This window comes from Camelus bactrianus, chromosome 14 (assembly GCF_048773025.1).
Source record: "Camelus bactrianus isolate YW-2024 breed Bactrian camel chromosome 14, ASM4877302v1, whole genome shotgun sequence".
Classification (NCBI taxonomy): domain Eukaryota; kingdom Metazoa; phylum Chordata; class Mammalia; order Artiodactyla; family Camelidae; genus Camelus; species Camelus bactrianus.
In genome coordinates this window covers 40,508,250-40,527,606 of record NC_133552.1, presented here as the reverse complement: position 1 = coordinate 40,527,606, position 19,357 = coordinate 40,508,250, and the positions used below count along the sequence as shown (strand labels likewise).

The 19,357-nt window shown below is 34.2% G+C and overlaps 1 long non-coding RNA gene across 3 annotated transcripts in view; it reads left to right on the top strand.

Moving 5' to 3' along the window:
• Nucleotides 1-9,113, top strand: part of LOC123613867 (uncharacterized) — a 189,715-nt gene extending 180,602 nt beyond the window's left edge. For 2 of the 3 annotated variants that reach the window (XR_006721299.2, XR_012511729.1), the window contains exon 6: nucleotides 8,218-9,113. This is a non-coding gene — a long non-coding RNA (uncharacterized LOC123613867). The remainder of the gene's footprint in view (nucleotides 1-8,217) is intronic. The other variant, XR_012511730.1, reaches the window with a different exon arrangement.
• The last annotated feature ends 10,244 nt before the right edge of the window (nucleotides 9,114-19,357 follow it).

The window sequence follows — 19,357 nt, the reverse complement described above, 5'->3', positions numbered from 1 at the left end:
ATGTTTTTTCCCTGAGACTTGCCTGCTCCAAGTTAAGGTTGAATCTCAGAGGTATTCTTTTACCTATTTCTACCTCAGTCAAAAAAGAATTTCAGGGAGTCTTGAGAACATTCCAATGCCATCATAGAAATTTCTAAATGAAATCATGAAAGGATAATAACCAGCTTTTGGTAACAATGAAAGAAGACAGACAGAGACACAGATAGAGCCCAGCACTGAGGGAGAAATTAGAGGAAAATGCTAAGATACCACTTCATCTCTACCAATTATCAAAACAGGGGATAAAATACTTATTGAAATTGCAATTCCATTATTACTGAAACAGGCTAATGAATTATAGCAGATGTATTAGCCTGACATATGGACCCTTTAGAAAACTGCTTAGTTCCTTTGTCTTGTTATCAATTTTGTTAATAATGATGAAGAGTATAACCATGATAAACAACATTTTAAAAGTTTATTTAACACTAAATATTTGGTAGATAGTTTGGAGAATCTTGAGAGTGAAAAGATAATTATATTGATACATTCATCAACGTGCTTTCTTTGATAATCACAAAAACTCCATTGAGTGGGCAGGACAGCCCCAGCATCTGAAACTGAGGTACCAGAGACCCAGAGAATTAGGCAGAGGAGACCACATGTTTAATAACTTGAGGAGCATCCTCATCCCTAAACTGTCTTATGCATAATCCAGCTTTAGCATGTATTCATAAAATGTGTAAGAGAATGATATACAAATATTCACAGTCCATCATTTTTTGACACAGGGCCCTAGAGGCAGATACATTTAGAGGCAGCAACTATACCCAGAAAATAGAGTGAATCACAAAGGTAAAAGATGAATATACATATATGCAATCATTTGTCCCAGTAACATCTGTGTTTCTACTGTGTTATTTCAGTTCACATTTACAAGCTGTACAGTTTTATTGAAACACGTGGTAAGGTGTTCTATAAGTGGAAATCTATGATAGAGATCTAACTATACATCATTTTAATTACACAGTCTGCTCCTAATATAGGAAACCTCAGTGTACCCCAATTATATCTTGTCGCATGCCTGACTGAGCTCAGATCTCACAGAATTTACCAAAACAATTGCTTGACCTGTTTAGTACCATTCAGTGGACCACAAAGGATGAAATGCTTTCCTGTCTAAAGCCATGGGTAAAGACTAAGGAAACTCTGAAAGAATACAGTCACATTATATAATATTTCTGATTTCCTTCTTCCAAGGACAATCAGTCTAGGCTGAGAAAAATACAAACTTACAGCAATAATAGGTAATTACATAGATAATGATGATATAGTTTAAAATCTAGCAAAAGCATATTAAATACTATTCATAAATACTAATTCCAACAGAACTGAAGGAGAGATCAGAGAAAGGGAGGTATTTCTGCCAAGCCTGAGAGCATGTTACATATAGACAAGGAATGGGATACACACTTCTCTTGCTTTCCATTTTTAGAGAGTATTTTTAAACAGTAAATCAAATTACATAGTCATTTTAAAATCAGAGATATATCCAAATTCCCAAGGATGCTAAGAGATGTAATGCAAGTGATGTGGAGAGGACATGAAATAGACACTCAGAAGTCAATTCATTTGGGTTTGGAACATTTTAAGACAAACACAATTTTAATTTTATTAGTGTAAATATAACAGATTTCTTCATTTCTCTAGAGACATTTATGCTTGATAAAAAAAAAAAAAAAGAGCCTTTTTAACAAATCCCCGAACCCTTTACCTCACCCCAGCTGTTAGGTGACTAGGGAACCAGCAATGCAGATTTTTGTTTGTATACACTAGTATAATTGTGTGGTAGCTTTATTTGTGTGCATTCCTGTAATAGTACAGTCTTAATGTATTTTACTTGATAAATTTTTATGCAGATCTTACTGCACATTTTTCGACCACATGTTGGAACATTTGTGCACAAAAATATTCCCATCTTTATGTTTGAAATTTATGGGAACACAATTAACATGAGAGGGGTCCAAAGGTATCAAGATAATTACATTTTTCTAATCTTACTAAACAAGATAAATTACCTGCAGGCCCTCTTATAAAAGATGAAATCTTCATAATAAGTGAATTAATCAAGCAGCAGCTTGCTACTGCACTTGCATTTATAACAGAAATGATTCAAAGACTTATTTTATGGGGAAATTAATGGAAACAGGCTTTTCATTCTTCTGCACCAATTGAAAACCTCAGCAACCAGCTGCCCACTTGTCAAGAAAACAGAAAGAAGCTGGAAACAAAGATAAATAAAAACACCTTTTTCCTGGCACTTTTGAAGAGAAAAAGGAGCTCTCATTTACAGCAGCCATCTGTTTGTTATTTAATATGGGTGAATTACATGCTGTAATGAGTTTGTTTCTGCATCACTCAGTGCAGTGGAACACAAGTTCACTCTCATAATGTGCAGCAGTTTTTAAAAGCTAATCATTTAATTGGACACAATCGTCAATGACAAATGGAGATGTAAAAACTCAGCCAGCTGTAGACTGAATATGTAATCATTGTGAAATCATATTATTTTACACGCTTGAAGACTTCTTAATAGTATCGGATGCTGGTCATCACTGCAGCCTGAAGAACTGAAGAAACATGGTGAAAAACAGCCTTTCAAAATGGCTTTAGATAATTGGTCCATATTAATGCCGGTGTGAGAACCACCATTGGACTTAGGGTATCTAAAATCTCTCTAAAGTGTTTATTATTCTCCGAATTTTTTTAAAATTTTTGTATATTTTTCAAATATCCCATGCTTTAGTAGGCAAAAGATCCTGTTCTGAGTTTTTTTTTTTTAAATCTGCTTTAGTAGAGACATCCACTGATTTGTTGTTTTTACACATGACGTCACATACAGATGAACGTGGACACCTGGGAGATGGTGTGCCAGTGGATTTTTTTTTTAAATCACATTCATACAAAAGCACAACTTCAGGAAACCAAACCTGAGTGTCTACACCTGCATGCATTACAGTCAGCATTTATACAATGCTGCCATAGTCTTTAACCCAGGAACAAAAATCTCTATGACAAAGAATTTTCCCTTTGGATTTTCAACAGAGGCACTGTGCTTATTAAAAAAATTCCACAGTAAGAGTCATCCTCCCATTTCTAGGCATCACAGAGAAATAAAAACAAAAATCAAGTTATTGATAGGTTATTTTTGTACTTAATGATATGCTTTGTGCAGGTTTTATAGGTTGTGTTATTGTTAAGGACATTAAAACAATATATATTTTCATCTCTAGTGTCCTTCTGAGAATGTTCAACTCAGTGGAAAGTTGGGCATATCAGTATTTAGTCATTTTGGATTAAAAGTCTCCTGGGCTATCTCTCTATTCCATTTAATCATAGACTTTTAAAACATATTTCAGAAAGAGAGGTCAGAGATAACCTCTGTTTCAGAAATCCCCTGCTATCTTATCTGCTCTAGAAAAATATTTCAATTATTATTATTCAATTTCAACAAAAACAAAAGAGTTCATGTCTTATATAACAATTCTTATCTCAAAATGTTACTTTTCATTTATTGTGTGATGGTCTTTGCTCTAAATATGCTTATGATTGCATGGGTCCCCTTTTCTGTATTGAAAATCAAGATTTGTTCTCTGCCTATGCAAGACCCAAAAGAACAAATGCAATAATTTTGTTTGGTTTCTCCTTATGGCTCTTGGCAGCCTTTTAACATAATGACCCCTTAATAAAGAGTGTTTAAACAAACTTGTAGTCTGTTAAAGAGAGAGAAAGCAAGCTTTGAACTCTCTTAAAGAATAAACACATGGAAAAGGGGTGCATTGTAATGTTTTTCTTAAGTGTCACATTGCTGTTTAAACATAGGAAATTCTTGACATCAAAAATGAAATGCAATACTAAAAATGTAATTCTACAATTGAAAAAAAATTCCCCATTAACAACCAAAAAAAAAGAAACACAGGTGTTTAAAGACAGAGCAGAAAAGCAAGTTGAACATACTAATCACGCCAGAAAATAAGGTAAAGATAAATGCCTTGTAAATTAAGCAAACAGCCCAAATATGCAGTTCAAGTATGAGTTGAAAGGAACCAAGTGTCACATTGTTTCTAATGAGTCATTACCAGGCAGGAAAGCTGAATAAATCAAGGTGAGAAATATAGGATCTGTGAAGAAATCAGAAGTCAGTCATAAATATAAATTCACACATATACAATTAGCTGGATAACTATTCTTGGGTGAGCCTGTCTAGTCACAATGTTTAAGTTGTATTCACTTGGACAAACCTATTCTGATATGAAGAAATAATGACACACTAGAGAGTCCTCAAACCAGAGACCCATGTACTTGGACATTACTTGGTATGATGATGTGTTAAATGTAAATTATCCATAGGAGATACTGCCTCATTTTTTATTTTGCCTTGATTTACCCTCAGAACCACTACTAGCAATAAGGAGCAAAGAAGAATCCCAAGGGAAATTACTTTAAAAGGAGAAATGCCAGTTGATTCCCAAGTGCCCCTATGAGGAAGGAAAGGAGGATGATTGTTCTAGAACTTATGCTCTATAAGGTATATGTGATCACTAGCTACCCACAGCTGAAACCTTTCCATAGCTCCCCATGGCCATGCGAGTTTCTCCCATTTACAAAGACGTCTTACAATAAAACCCTTTGATACACTGCAAATTACATGTTGACTGCTCTTTACAGAAATATTTTACTTCAGCTCAATGGACTAGGAAGACATTGTAAAATTGTGATTCTGCGGTGCTATAAAAAAGGCTTCCTTTTTCAAATTCTGGATTCTACCTCTCCAGAGCCACATTCATGTATCATCTCTTCTGTTGAGATCTTTTCCAGTGTCTCAGCTTATGGTAATTTTGCCCTACCCTAAATTTCTAGAGAACTTACTGTCTGCACTGTTTATGTGGAGTTACTAACTTATCTATGGACACAGTCTATATTGTCTGTGCTTTTTACATGGAAAGTGTTTAGTAAATGTTTGATTAAGATGGTCATTGAAAGTTTTTGGAGGATGAAGTTAAACACTACTTATAGGATATCTTAACTATATCTACCCATTGATTATAGAGTGTCAATTAGGGTACAATGGTCATCTCAAATGTCATTTTTTCAAAAACTTCATGGACTTCTTCACAGTTCATTACTTTCCCCACTGTGCTTCTATAGTGTGTTGTAAGCACACACTACTTATCCTATTATAATGTAGTTCTTTATCTAACTGTTAGAGTTTAACAGTTTGTCCTATTTACTTTTGAATTTTTAGTATTTTGCCCAGTGCATAGCACGCAGTAGTGATTAAGTGATTATTCATTGAATTGAATCCCCTAAAGGCAGAAAAATTGGTTATTATGTTTTGATTTCTAGTGTGTTGTACAGAGTCTAGTATATGGCAGATACTCAATAATATTTGCTGATTAAATGTTGAATGACTAGTTGGATGGATGATAAATGAAATGCGGCTGTTACAAAGATGTGGAAGAAACACCAAATACATATTAAATGTCATCATTTTTAATTTTTAGTATAATTTCAAATCTTGTCAACTAAAGGAAATCTACTTACAATGGCTAACTTTACACCTGAGGAAATTGAGGCCAACTTGGCAAGATTGCTTGTTCAAAGTCACCCAGCTAGATCATTCTGATTTCCAGGCAATGTGCAGTCTACATCACATGACCTTGAGTCCTTAATCCATGAGTCTTATCAAATGGTATGCTTTGAACTGAGTTGAGGAAATTAAAGGAAATAGGAAAAAGAGGTTCACCAAAAGCCCCTCTAAAATAGAAGAGGCAATGCAGACAACAGTTCTTAAGTCCCAAGCACCTCTATAAAAATAGCAATAACATAAATATATCAGCTTCTTTATAATAACCAATATTCTCAAAGTTAAAATACACAGATTAAAATTATGCCAAAATCTATAAAATAATCATAATGAGAATTAAGTACAGTATTATAACCAGTTTGTGACATTTCTTTCATATTGAACAGTTGAATCGATAATTGAATTGAATCATGATAATAATGCAAAATTAAATTCATATTTTGAAAAAATCTTCTATATAAAGTAAGTAAAATTTAAGGCAACTTACTTTTCAAACATTTACCAAATGGTTACACTTTATTTTCTGCACCCTGGAAATAACTGAGTCCAATTTAACAGTTCATCAATTGATAGTGTAAGTAAAATGGGCAAAAAGTAAAGATAAAAAGAAAATAATTAAATTAAAAGTAACACTATCAACAACAATTAAAAAATCACACACATAAAACCAAAACATACAGCACCCAATCCATGCACAAAAAGTCCTTAATTTTATTTTATATACCTTTCTAAATAGGCTCAATTAGCTGATTTCTTAACCCATAATAAATTACTAGTTAAAACATAAAGCAACTATTATGTTAAAGTCATAATCATAAAATAACAGTAACTGGAATAAAAAAGGTGTATATGAAACACATTTTGTGTAAAATCAGTCATATCAAAGGAGGAATTGAACACCTTACCACCAAAAAATGATCATGCCATTAGAATCACTGCACTATGGTACAAGTAATAATTTAAAAATATGTACTCTTCAGTTGCGAATTTCATTTCTCTGATGCTTTTCATGTGGCATGATTTTTCTGGTGGTTTTCAGTTTTTCCCAACCTTTTTAATATCATGGCTCTCAAGAAAGGTATCATTTTTTACAGAACATTGAAGGAGGTGGATAAGAACACTGAGGTCAGTGGCACTCCAGTAGTTCAAGGGTTTGAATATTTCAGTACCACTGTGACCCATTTGAAGCATTAATGTATCCTGAATCAGATAGTTCTGAAGTTATTTAGAAGAAAGTATTGCTATTTACTAATATCTTTAATGAAGACAAAATTAGCATGAGTTTCTTCTGCTATTTTGTACAACTCTGAAAAAAATAGTGCCACCAGTCATATATTTTGCATCTCGTTGCATAAAGAAATAAAATCATTTATACAGAGATTATTATAAATTTGAAAGCAAGACTGTGACTAATATTTTTGAATGAATATTGAAATTTTTGAATGAATGAATTCTCTTGTAGATATCAGAGATGATTTTCATTCTAATGTAGTAGTATTGAAGAATGCTACTGATTTTGAGTCTGGGATATTTAAAATGACACATCGGAAGTTAAAGGATTAAAAATTTTCAAAACCGAATTCTATACCAGGCTACGATCAGAGGAGAGTTCTCTACAGATGGACGTCTTTCACCTTTATTTGCCCCTTTATGAATGTACCTTCTGAAGCAACATAAGAACACTGGCATCCCTAAGGATGTGGGACTCATTATCATTGTGAATATGATAAACTTTAAAAATAGCAAAAATATTCCAAGGATCTCAAAACGTATAAAGGTAGCTTTAGGGAAGAAACAATGAGGTGGTTAGATAAAGAATATTCTATTCACAGTTACTCCTCAGGCCCCTCTGCAAAACAAAGGATAACATCTGTGTAAAAGCCCTGCTTCAACTTATTTATATTTTATTCCACACCTGAGTATAGTAATGTGTAATATTATTACTATATTTTTCTTGAAAAAATAGAAACAGAATGTATTCCTCCCTTGCCAGCTTAGTCTTATTCAATCTATATTTTATATAGCTCTAACAAGCACAAATAATATTTCTGCTAGATGTACAGTTTCTTTCCACTTGCCCAATCATTGCATTATAAATGAACTTCCAACAATTGCGTACCATTTTCCAGTCTCTTATTGTTTCACGTTTATAAAGACATTTACATCTGTCAATCAGTAGACTCGAGATCCATGGAAAGTAAGGTAATTGACCATAGTTCCCACCTAAATTCAAGCAACCCTAGGGTAATAAGGATATTGTTCAGAGGGTAAGTTATTTCCTTTAACTGAGGAATTATAAAAGCATTTATCATAATGTCCAGATATTTTTCTTACTGATATTGTAACTCATCCATTTAACTGTCATGGAAGCCCCTGCATCTATGTTCCTAATGTAAGTGAATAGAAAATAACTGGGTGGCTACAATATCTGAGTTTAAACAAAAGAATAAGCAAGACTAGGCATCATATATTTGCTGCAGACAACAAATGTCAAATAATTTTAGAATATACTGTTTAACTGACATAATGCATGTTTCTCTAAATGTCATTTTTCCTTTTTCTTTTCTTTTTCTACATTGTTCTGGACACAGGAAAGGTTTGTATATTCAAGCTGAAGAGCATAAAGAAGGACTGTTTAAGTGTGGAGATTCCTCAAAAGACTAGGAATAGACTTACCATATGACCCAGGAATCCCACTCCTGGGCTTGAATCCAGAAGGAAATCTACTTCAGGATGACACCTGCACCCCAACGTTCATAGCAGCACTATTTACAATAGCCAAAACATCGAAACAGCCTAAATGTCCATCAACAGGTGACTGGATAAAGAAGAGGTGGTATATTTATACAATGGAATACTACTCAGCCATAAAAACCGACAACATAATGCCATTTGCAGCAACATGGATGCTTCTGGAGAATGTCATTCTAAGTGAAGTAAGCCAGAAAGAGAAAGAAAAATACCATATGAGATCGCTCATATGTGGAATCTAAAAAACAAAAACAAACAAACAAACAAAAACAAAGCGTAAATACAGGACAGAAATAGACTCACAGACAGAGAATACAGATTTGTGGCTACCAGGGGGGTGGAGGGTGGGAAGGGATAGACTGGCATTTCAAAATTGTAGAATAGATAAACAAGATTACACTGTATAGCACAGGGAAATATACACAAAATGTTATGATAACTCACAGAGAAAAAAATGTGACAATGAGTGTGTATATGTCCATGAATGACTGAAAAATTGTGCTGAACACTGGAATTTGACACAACATTGTAAAATGATTATAAATCAATAAAAAATGTTAAAAAAAGAAGGACTTTAACAAAATTACTCTTTTCTTTGAAAATTATGGAACACATGAGTAAATTATGATATATAAGTTTTCCTTTTTTGTCTCATTTCTTTAGTCCTTTCTAATTTAGGATTTCTAAGATTCAGGATTGATGCTGAAAATTACCTTATGTTTTCCAAAGTTCTATGTAGAATACAATAAACAAAAAGAAAAATATATCTATTTCTGTTTTATAAGTTTAATTTTCCTTTTCTACTCCCAACAAATAATTTATTGTTTTATTTCAAATTATCTCTTGAAAGAGTAACTCATATATTTAGAAAGAGAGAATTCTTTCAGTTGCCCTGACAGAAATTTAAATTCTCCAAAACTGGAAATTATAAATAAGAAATATTGCATATAGACAGATTATTATAAATAAAATAGGTAAAATGTCTACAAATAAAAGCAGCAAATCCATGGGAGGGTGTGAGATCCAAAGTCCAGCATTTGAAATGCATGACATTGGGCAAGTCATTTCCATCTGTAACATCGTGGTAATACTATACTTCAGGATGTTAGTGTTAGGGGTAAACAGCATGATATACACAATCATTTAAGCGTTTAATAATTTGTAACCTAAAACTTTGGATTGAGTACAGTTAGGTGGCTAAGAGCATAAGCTCACACTTGGGGTCACATCTTGGAAATATACCCTAAGGACTTTTGTGAGTACCAAATACACTAGCTTCTGTACAGTACAGTGGTATATTAAGTATTCAGTCTCCTCCCTGTATCAAAAAGTGAAGATAAACACTTGTGTTTTAAAATTTGACATTAAGAGATGTAAGGTTTTGGGCTTTTTATTTTTGGAAGTGACACTTTTCTAACCTGCCTTTTAACATTTTCTCTTTTGCTTAGATTTTAAATCACATAAAGCAAAATCTAGACTGTGAGTTACTTCACTAGGTGGTAAACTTACAGACAGAAACTGACTCTTATTGCAATAATTTCCCTAGAAACTGCTGGGATGTTTTCTGGAACATGGTAGGTACCCAAACTATGATTTTGAGATGAATGAATGAATAAATCTCTTTAATTCTGTAACATTTCTATTTATACTTCATTTATCTGTCTACTTAATCATTAATGAATTGCTATTAATTGAGCATCTATTATGTGCTTTGCTTTGTGTTGGAAGATGGAGATACATTGGTGGATGGCTTAGTCCCTTTCCTTAAGAAACATACTATCCAGGATGAGACAGTCAGAGCCAGACACACACACACACACAGAAGATGTGGAAAGTTGTTTCAGCAGAGGTACAATTTAAAGATCTAGATGGGGAAGAATATGGGGAATTGGTTGTGGAAACTGTTCCGGGGAGCTGACATTTGATTTCATATTGAAAAGAAGAAAATTAGTTCTCTGGGTAAGGAAGAGTTGCAGGGAGGACAGACTTCCAGGCACAGGGAGTTGCCTGTTCACAGGCAATGATTTTTGAGAGAGCATGGCTTAAAGTAGCACAGTGTGGCTAATTTATCAACAGTTGAACAAGTTTTTAAGTCCCTTGTAAGCCATGTGTAAGCCACTGTTTAGTCTCCATAATTCAAGTGAATGAGGAATGCCTTAGTTCCTGCCAACTACTCTAATACCAGAGATCAGACGGCTTCTAACAACAGTTCCCAATGTTCTGGAGACTAGGAAGTCTGAGATCTTGGACCCAGTAGATTCAGTGTCTGGTGAGGGCCGGCTTCCTTGTAGATGGTTCCTTCTGGCTGTGCCCTCCCTTGGTGGAAGGGACAGGGATCTCCTCAGGGCTTCTTTTATAGGAGTATTAATCCCACTTATGAGGTCTCTGCTCTCATGACCTGCTGACCCCCAAGTCCCCACCTCCTAATAGTATCACCTTGGGGTTTAAGATTTCAGTGTATGAATTTGGGAAAGACAAAAACATCCAGTCCATAACAGGGATCTAGTACAAGTTTTTACATAGAGGAGTGATTTTTTTAATTACATTATGCATATAGGGTGGGGCCTTCGTAAGTACTCTTGGTAATAATAAAAGCCTTGAAGAATTTAATCAAAAAATGTATAACAAAAAGCAAGAAACTAGACATGACATTCTTCTGTTTATTATTAAAATAAACAGAGCCCCTCAACCACCATCTTTTTCAGTGGTCTGTTATCAAAATAAAACAGCCAATGAAAAACAGACATTATTTTAAATGTTTTAGGCACCATGAAGATTATCTTATTATGTTCTATGTGATCGAAATTTTCCTTCCTTTTATGTATGATTTATTGTGTGTCAATATCCTATATTACTATAGTATATTATGTTGCACCGCAGAGAGGAAGGTCACAAAAGGTTGAGTCCCATCCCTTGCAAATAGGCAGGGTAGATATTGTTATGAGAGCTTACTTTATTTAGCTGCTGTTTTCATTAAATACCAAAATTTCAATTAGATCCACTTCTTCATTATCTTTGTAGCAATACATAAACCTTTCTAAGAACAGTGACTAGATGAGTACAAATGATAAGATTAGGCTGCATGTCACCCTGAGAACTGCAATGCAGTTCCACTATTTGATTAAGAATTGTAATGACGTCTCTTATTTTTCGCCCTTCCGTTTCTAAATGTTTGTGACACTGTCTTGATCCTGGCAAAAACTAATGAAACATGATACAAATAACATTTTGTGCTGGATTATTTGAGTGAAAGTGAGGAAATATTAATTTCTAGCCAAAGCACATAAGTAGACCAAAAGTATGAATTGAAGGTAACTGGAGATCTTCAACATCTGTTAGTTTAGCGTCTTTTAGGATCTACCAGTTAGTAAGATCACATAGTTTTCCATCCAAATTAGGACACTTTTGAAGTGAAAGGGGTGCAGTTAATAATTATGTCAAGGCAATAGGTTTAAACTGAGACTGCCCCAGGCAAACTGGAGTGTATGGTCATCCTGCCAAATGCATTTGTTTCTATACTATTATTCTCCTTTAATATCTAGAGTGACATACATAAGAATCTTGCTGAACTGGAATATGTCTGTGGCATTTTAAACAATCATTGAGACATATAAAACTATCTGAACATCACCAAGGATAAACATTTATGAGTGGTTAATGGCTAACAAACTCTCATCTTTGCAGTTTTGTCCATGTCAACATTGATAAAAGTCGATCTCTACCTTAGCAATGATTTTTCCTTAGCAGGCCTTTGTTAAGTATCAAAGAGTGTAGTCTTCTTTGGAAAGATCCCAGCCCTTGTGCTCTGGGAGCTGAAGCTCTTCATACTACCTTTCCTGGTTAAATAAATCCATCAGGAACAAATGCTGGTGTTCTTCCCCACTTGGAGTACATTCTTTTCTTCAGGAGTTACAAGTTCATCTTACTCTCATCAGAGTCCTTGCTAAACTACCAATCAAAGCAACTTGGAAGGAAATCTAAGGCCTGTCCTCTTAGAGTGGAGAACCCAGTCCCTGAAAGCTGCCATAGTTACCAGCCATCCTAATGTCCAATCTCACCTCCTAACCCATGAACCCTTTCCCTTGTGTCTAATCCTAGTCCACTAAGAACAGAGTGTAGATGAGTGTGTTTATGTAGTTTAGTTTTGTTCTCTGAGGTAAGGGAGTCTCTTCTGCAGATTTTATGCTTATTTCCTGTGGTCATGGCTGAGGATACTGACCCTCCATTTTCTTATCATTTTCTGTTAGAACATGGAAACCCTGTTCTCACCAAGAGAGTCACAACAGAAAGATTCCACAGTTCTTTCAATTGTACAGTGCAACTACTATCAAATGAGTTAAATGGTTTTTATAAGCATGTCAAAAAAGTAATCATTTTTTAAAGGAGTTTCCAGGAAAAAAAAAAGTTTTCAATTTCAAACATCAAGAAGACCACTCCATTTTAAGTTTAAGGCTATATTTTCTAATGCTATTTCAACATCTGGAAGGAATCCATTCTTTTTGCTCCAAATTCATTGAGATGATTTCCTTGTCATATTAAATGTTTATGTCTAACAGAAACAGACTCAGAGACATAGAAAACAAACTTACAGTTACCAGGGGTGAAAGGGGGTGGAAAGGGATAAATTAGGAGTTCAAGATTTGCAGATACTAACTATTGTATATAAAATAGATACACAACAAATTTCTTCTGTATAGCACAGGGAACTATATTCAATATCTTGTAGCAACATATAATGAAAAGGAATATAAAGACAAACATAGGTATGTATATGTATGACTGAAACATTATGCTGTACACCAGAAATTGACACATTGTAAATTGACTATAATTCAATAAAGAAAGTCCCCAAAATGTTAATGCCTACAACATACTCAAATGAAGCACTTTTTCAGATGAACATCTGAGTTCACTGAAGCCTTAATTATACCCAAGTAGTATTAGGGGTAGATATAGTTTCTCTTTATGAAATAATGAAAAAATATATAGTATCTTCAACTTTACTCTTTCCTCATGGCTGTGCTTCCATAGATGTATATTTAACACAGGTATCTATTATAATCTACTTTAGCATTTTGGTCCCCAGACCCTCGTCTTATTTTTAAACACAGTATATTGGACTTCCTGGTCCATGAGTTGGGCTCACAGTCTTTAAGTCCTGACAAGCTTCTGACTCTAAGCAACCACTGATTAACTCCTACCCCTACCATATACACACACACACAACCAGTTATCCAGTGATAACATCTCTGCCCATCTTTCTCATGATCTTGGTTCTCCACTAAATCTGTAAACTTCTGCTACGCATATTTTGATGTTGTTGAGTCCTGTGCAAAGAAGACTTGTGAGAAAGGCAAATACCTCTATTTAGCTTGACTTTAGGGATGAAACTGAACGATAAAATGTGTAAGCTTGAATAATTTGCACTGTCTCTTTGAGTTACACACTTTTGATCTTTTTCTTATGTGAAAATTCAAATTTCCTCTATGCTATGTTTATGATTCTTACATTAAGATATCTTTTATTAGATTAATAAATTATTTTACAACAGAATTTGCTCATCTGAATTCTGTTAGAAGTATCCCCTATGTTGCCTTCTGCCCATGTATGCAAATTCACATTAAATTCTATAAATAGAGATTTTTAAGGACAGTCTACAATCATTCTGATTATTTTAAGTCCTGGGTCTATGCAAGTGTGCATATTTCAGAAATGAGCAATACAGGATGTTTTCGTAAATGATTGGTTTCTATTATTGTATTTCTTAAGTTTCTTGTTAATCAAAAAAACCCATTCAGCCTTTATGCCTTTATTAAAATACACTGCATCATTTTCTCATACTTCTCCTTTTTTGTCACCGTACGTTATGATATGAGTATGGATTTTGAATTTGTCTCCCCAGTTCTGCCTTTGGAGTCAAGTCATACATTTTATTTGTTAGAAGAAGAAAGTGCCTAAGATTTTTGACTGACTAATATAATTACTCTTAAGAGCAGAGCAAAGCAGAAACCTAGTTTATTTTGATGTTTGCCAGCATGTCCAAAATGCCAACATGGAAGAAACTCAGAAGAAAAATGCTGGAATCTTTCAGATGTTAAAGGGAAATAGGATAACAAAAAGCACAAAAAAGACAGCAAAATCAATAGATGTGCTGATCTATTCACTTTTATTACTGAACTTCGGGGTTTTGAGCTGAATTTCAGCCATTTCATATGTCCCTAGATATAATGAAGGGATGATATAGACTCCAGTAAGTTATGGGGTTTATCTCATACATGTGAGCGCCTCATAACTTATTAGTGCCCGAAGCTATAATGAGTTATGTTACAGTTCTCATCCAGAGCCTCCAAAACTTGTAACTCACCAAAACCTTGGGCAATTTCATTTATTTAATGCCTTTTTAGTATTGGTTCTCTAATCCAGAATTTGTTAATTTTTTTTTTCATAGTTCCTGGGTAGTGTCCCCGGTGGTATGTTAAATTCAAAAGGTCATAAGTCCCTATATATTTTGCTGAAGTGAACATTCTCTGCCACAACATCTAAAGAATAATATTTGGGGGTGGCACACTAATACATCATGTCAAGCTGACATTTATATCATGAAGTTTACTGTTTTCTGGTGATATTGTTCATAATATAAGCCTTTGACTTGTTTGCAATCACAAGTTGGTAGGATATAGTGTTCTGTTAAGCATCTCTGGTGGTGGTTTGCAATGAATATGTGACTGCTCTACAAATTTTCTGAGATGTTTTGCCCTTTCATTTTGGTAGGAGTATAGAGAAGATGATAAAAAGCTCTATTCATCAAATGTTGTTTCTGTGGGAGTATCTTCGAATTTTCCTGGATTCTCTTTTCAGGTGGCCAGATGTGTATATATGTGGTTCATCTTTCTGAACAATAGCCCTGTAGAAAATTGCATTTGTTGGAACTGATTCCAAAACCCAAGTTGTATTAAAAGTGGGTTTTTTTTTTTTTCTTTGGACATAGTAAAACAAGATTGCTTTTGGTTGAATTTGCCTCTCTGCTGTATTATGGCTTTTAGCAAGCTTTGCCGTAGAGTGAAACAGACAGAAAAGAATGGAGAAATTCATTAAATGCTAAAATGTATCCCTCTTGAAAAAGAAGTGTAAATTATTTTTATGAGAAACAAATTATTTAGCTTAATGAATAAAAGTGTTCTTGAAAGAATTCAACATTTTATCACTTACAGTCCTATAATGAAACCAGCATTTTTAAGACCTAAAAACAGTAACTCCTTGATTAAATATATCTGTTTTGTTATTCCTATTTATGATTACCTGTCTGGTGGAAGCTACACATGAGATTCCAGCTATAATATACATTCACCACATGTAGAAATGGCTCCTGCCCACACTAGCTCCAATGTATATTCAACAATTAAAAAACAATTTTACATGAAGCTGGAAAAAAAGTATAATTCAAATGGCTTTCCTGCCTCGGAACAATATAACATAGTCTATTTCAAAGTCAAAAGTAACTATTGTTGGATTTTCTCCTTTACTGGAATTTCTATACAATTTCTCTCTTTCCTCTGAGTAATTGATAGATGATGGAATTTATATGTTAACATTTTTAAAGCACTTACATTGCTAATTCCAAAAGCAAAAGTCCATTAAAAAAAAAAAAAGACCTAATTAAAATAAAGTAGTTGAAATCCCTGGAGAAAACTAGTTTTCCTCTTAAGAGCTCAGCTGCAATCAAGAAAAACAGATAAACATCCATGTCATAGAAATTGACAGATCTAAAATTGATTTCTTTAAAAGTTAAAGAAGTTTTATAATGGGGAGTATATTTGTAAATCAGCAGGAAAAATAAAACATTAGAGGTGCTTTCCCTCTCATCACAATTTCGTTATTTTCAGTTTTTATCTTTGTTTCTGAATTTTGATAAATTCACATTAAGGAGTAATTCATTATATTATAAGTGCAATATAAAACTAAACAATTTAATGAGATGCTGGCGAACCCGAAAGAGAGATAAGGGAAGCATTATAAAGGCAAATGAACAAGGACACTCTCCAGTAAATGCTAAGAACCCAACTACAAGAGAAATAAGTTGTTTTCACAATAAGGCGGCAAGCGGTTTGATTCTTTTTCTTACCTCCTTTGTCCTCTTATCATTTAAAACAAGTAAACAAACAAACATATAGAAGCCAGCTGAATACTGGCTTGAACAAATATTTTTTCTAATGATTTTAAAAGCAAAATAAAATGAAGGAAAGGTTTTTTATTATTTTTAAGAAATGAAGTTAAAGTGGAATACGCCTTCACCTGGAAGTACATCTGAGAACAAATTCAGTCACTTAAATCATCTTCAAAGTCCAGTCAGTCCTGGATCTAGAGAGAGACATTTTATTTAATTTTTATTGAAGTATGGTTGATTTACAATATTATATTACTCTCAGGTGTACAGAATAGTGATTCAGTACTGTTATAGATCATACTCCATTAAAAGTTATACCAAGATAATGACTATAAGGAAAATAGTTTATATGTGGATAAACTAAGAGTATTAGGCACACTTAATCTTTAGGGGGCAAAGCAGGGAAGGTAACAATAATCAGTTATAAAATATCTTCAAGGTCTTAGATTATGTGGGCAATTCAGTCTTGTTTTCAGAGAGTATCTCACTCTAATCTGGAATAATGACTAATAGACATCACACAAAAAGTACATAGAGCAGGCTATAAATAGGAACAATTTATAAAGAAATATTTTTTAAAGAGTGTAAAGCGAAGTTATGAATAATTTTAGAATTGAGAGTGGTTAAACCTAGAATATTAAAACTAGAAGAGACCCAAAGAGGTTAATGTAACTTGGCAGAGGTTACAGATACTCTTCATAGCAGCAATGAGATTAGACTTCCTGTTACATTCCTATGATCTGTTTTGTCTTATACTTAGTATGAAAAAGACCCTATTTCTTCAACTGTTGCTCAACCAAAATTTTTCACGTTTTGTATTTATAGCTTACAGGTCACTAATTGAAAATTTATTCTGTATAGCACAGGGAACTATATTAAATATCTTGTAATAACCTTTAATGTAAAAAATAAGAAAACAAATATATATATGTATGTGCACGAGTGGGACATTGTGTTGTACATGAGAAGTGGACACACTATAACTGACTATACTTCAATTTTAAAAGAAAGAAAATTTAGTATCTAAGCCATGTGTATGTGTGTGCATGTATATTTGTGCATAAAAATCATCAAGGAATGTCTTGAATCTTATATCCAAATTTGCCTCATTTCTTCAGTCTAAAAGTAAGACTGATCATTGTGCCAACATAAGCCTATTACTTATTATTAGTAGTAGTAGTAGTAGTGCTGGTAGTGCTGGTAGTAGTACACAAAGCTAAGCTTTTTTTACTGGGAGACTTGTTTTAAGCTGCTATAGGATATTACCTAGGGTACAGACTAACTCTTTTATTCTTGGTGAACATACATGCCATTTCTTTCAATTACCTTGTATTTCTATATACTTTATACTAGTCTTACTTAGAAACTTTGATACTTGTAATAGGGAAACAAAAAGTAGTTGGGAAAATACATCCATTCCAATATATAGATCCTTCTTGTCATGTCTCCACAACCAAACTGAAGAAGCAGTGATATATCTTAAACATACTATTTTGCCAAGAAGCTGTCCCAGCTGTTGCAAATATCTTAGATTTGAAGAGAGGATAACTGTACAGATGGGTCTACAAGAGTGCTGGAACTTTTATGCCATTCCTATCATAGGCTAATGCCTTAGTCCCTTCGGCTATAGTAACATAAATACCATAAACTGGTTGGCTTATAAACACAGAGATGTATTTCTCTCAATTCTGGAGGCTGGAAATCTGAGATTAGGGTGACAACACGGTTGGGTAAGGGCCCTTTTCCAGGCTGGAGACTTCTTGTTTTCACATGGTGGAGGGGGCAACTTAGCTCTCTGAGATCTCTTCTATAAGAACACTAATCCCTTTCATGAGGATTGAAGCCTTATGACCTTGGTACCTCCCAAAGTCCCCACCTCCTAATACCATCACCTTGACCATTAGGTTTCAACATATGAATGTGGGGGTGAGGCAGTGGGGTGGAGTGGGGAGCACAAACATTAGTCCATGTTTAAAGAATGGAGATCTTCAAATAACTGAATTCTTTATGGTATCTTCATTACACGCACACACACATGCATGCACGCGCACGCACACACATGTATTTAGAGGTAGATATTTTGTCTTGGTCTTTTCATAGACTTTATTGCTTAAGGAAGTTTAGGTTCACAGCAAAATTGAGAGGAAGGTAGAGAGATTATTCATGTTCCTTCTGTCCCTACACATACATAGCCTTCCTTATTATGAACATCCCTCACCACTGTGTAATAGGGAAGAACAAATCTGACTCCATATTCGAGCTGTTCCTTTAGATCTAACCCTGTGCTCTATTTCCTGTGCTTAGTCATGCTGGTTCTGCATCTTTTGTAAAAGAATGTTGCCTAGAAAGAAAGAAAGCCTGAAATATACAGGAGAGCCCATTCTCAAGTCTCTGCCCTTTTAGGGTGTAAAACTTTTCCATTCATAGAGAGATAAAAAGTTGCAGAACAGAGAATAACATTTGTCTTGTTGGAGGTTTACAGGAATATCATGACCTGATCTACATGGACAGCTGTGAGGACAAAATATTCTGACACCAAGAAGTTTGCAACAACCAACCATTCCCTTCTACCCTTTTTAATATAAAACGAAACTGAATTCTGACTTGGGTAAGATGGTTCTCCAGGACATTCGTCTGCCATCTTGTCAATGTGTTGGCTTTCTGAATAAAGTCATTATTCCTTGCACCAACACCTGGTCTCCCAATTTATTGGTCTCTTGTGCAGCGAGAAGAATGAGTTTGAACTTGGTAATGAGAGTGGTGCACTTGCTACAACTGAGGAAACTATGTTGATGTGTCATAATCACCTAAAGTTC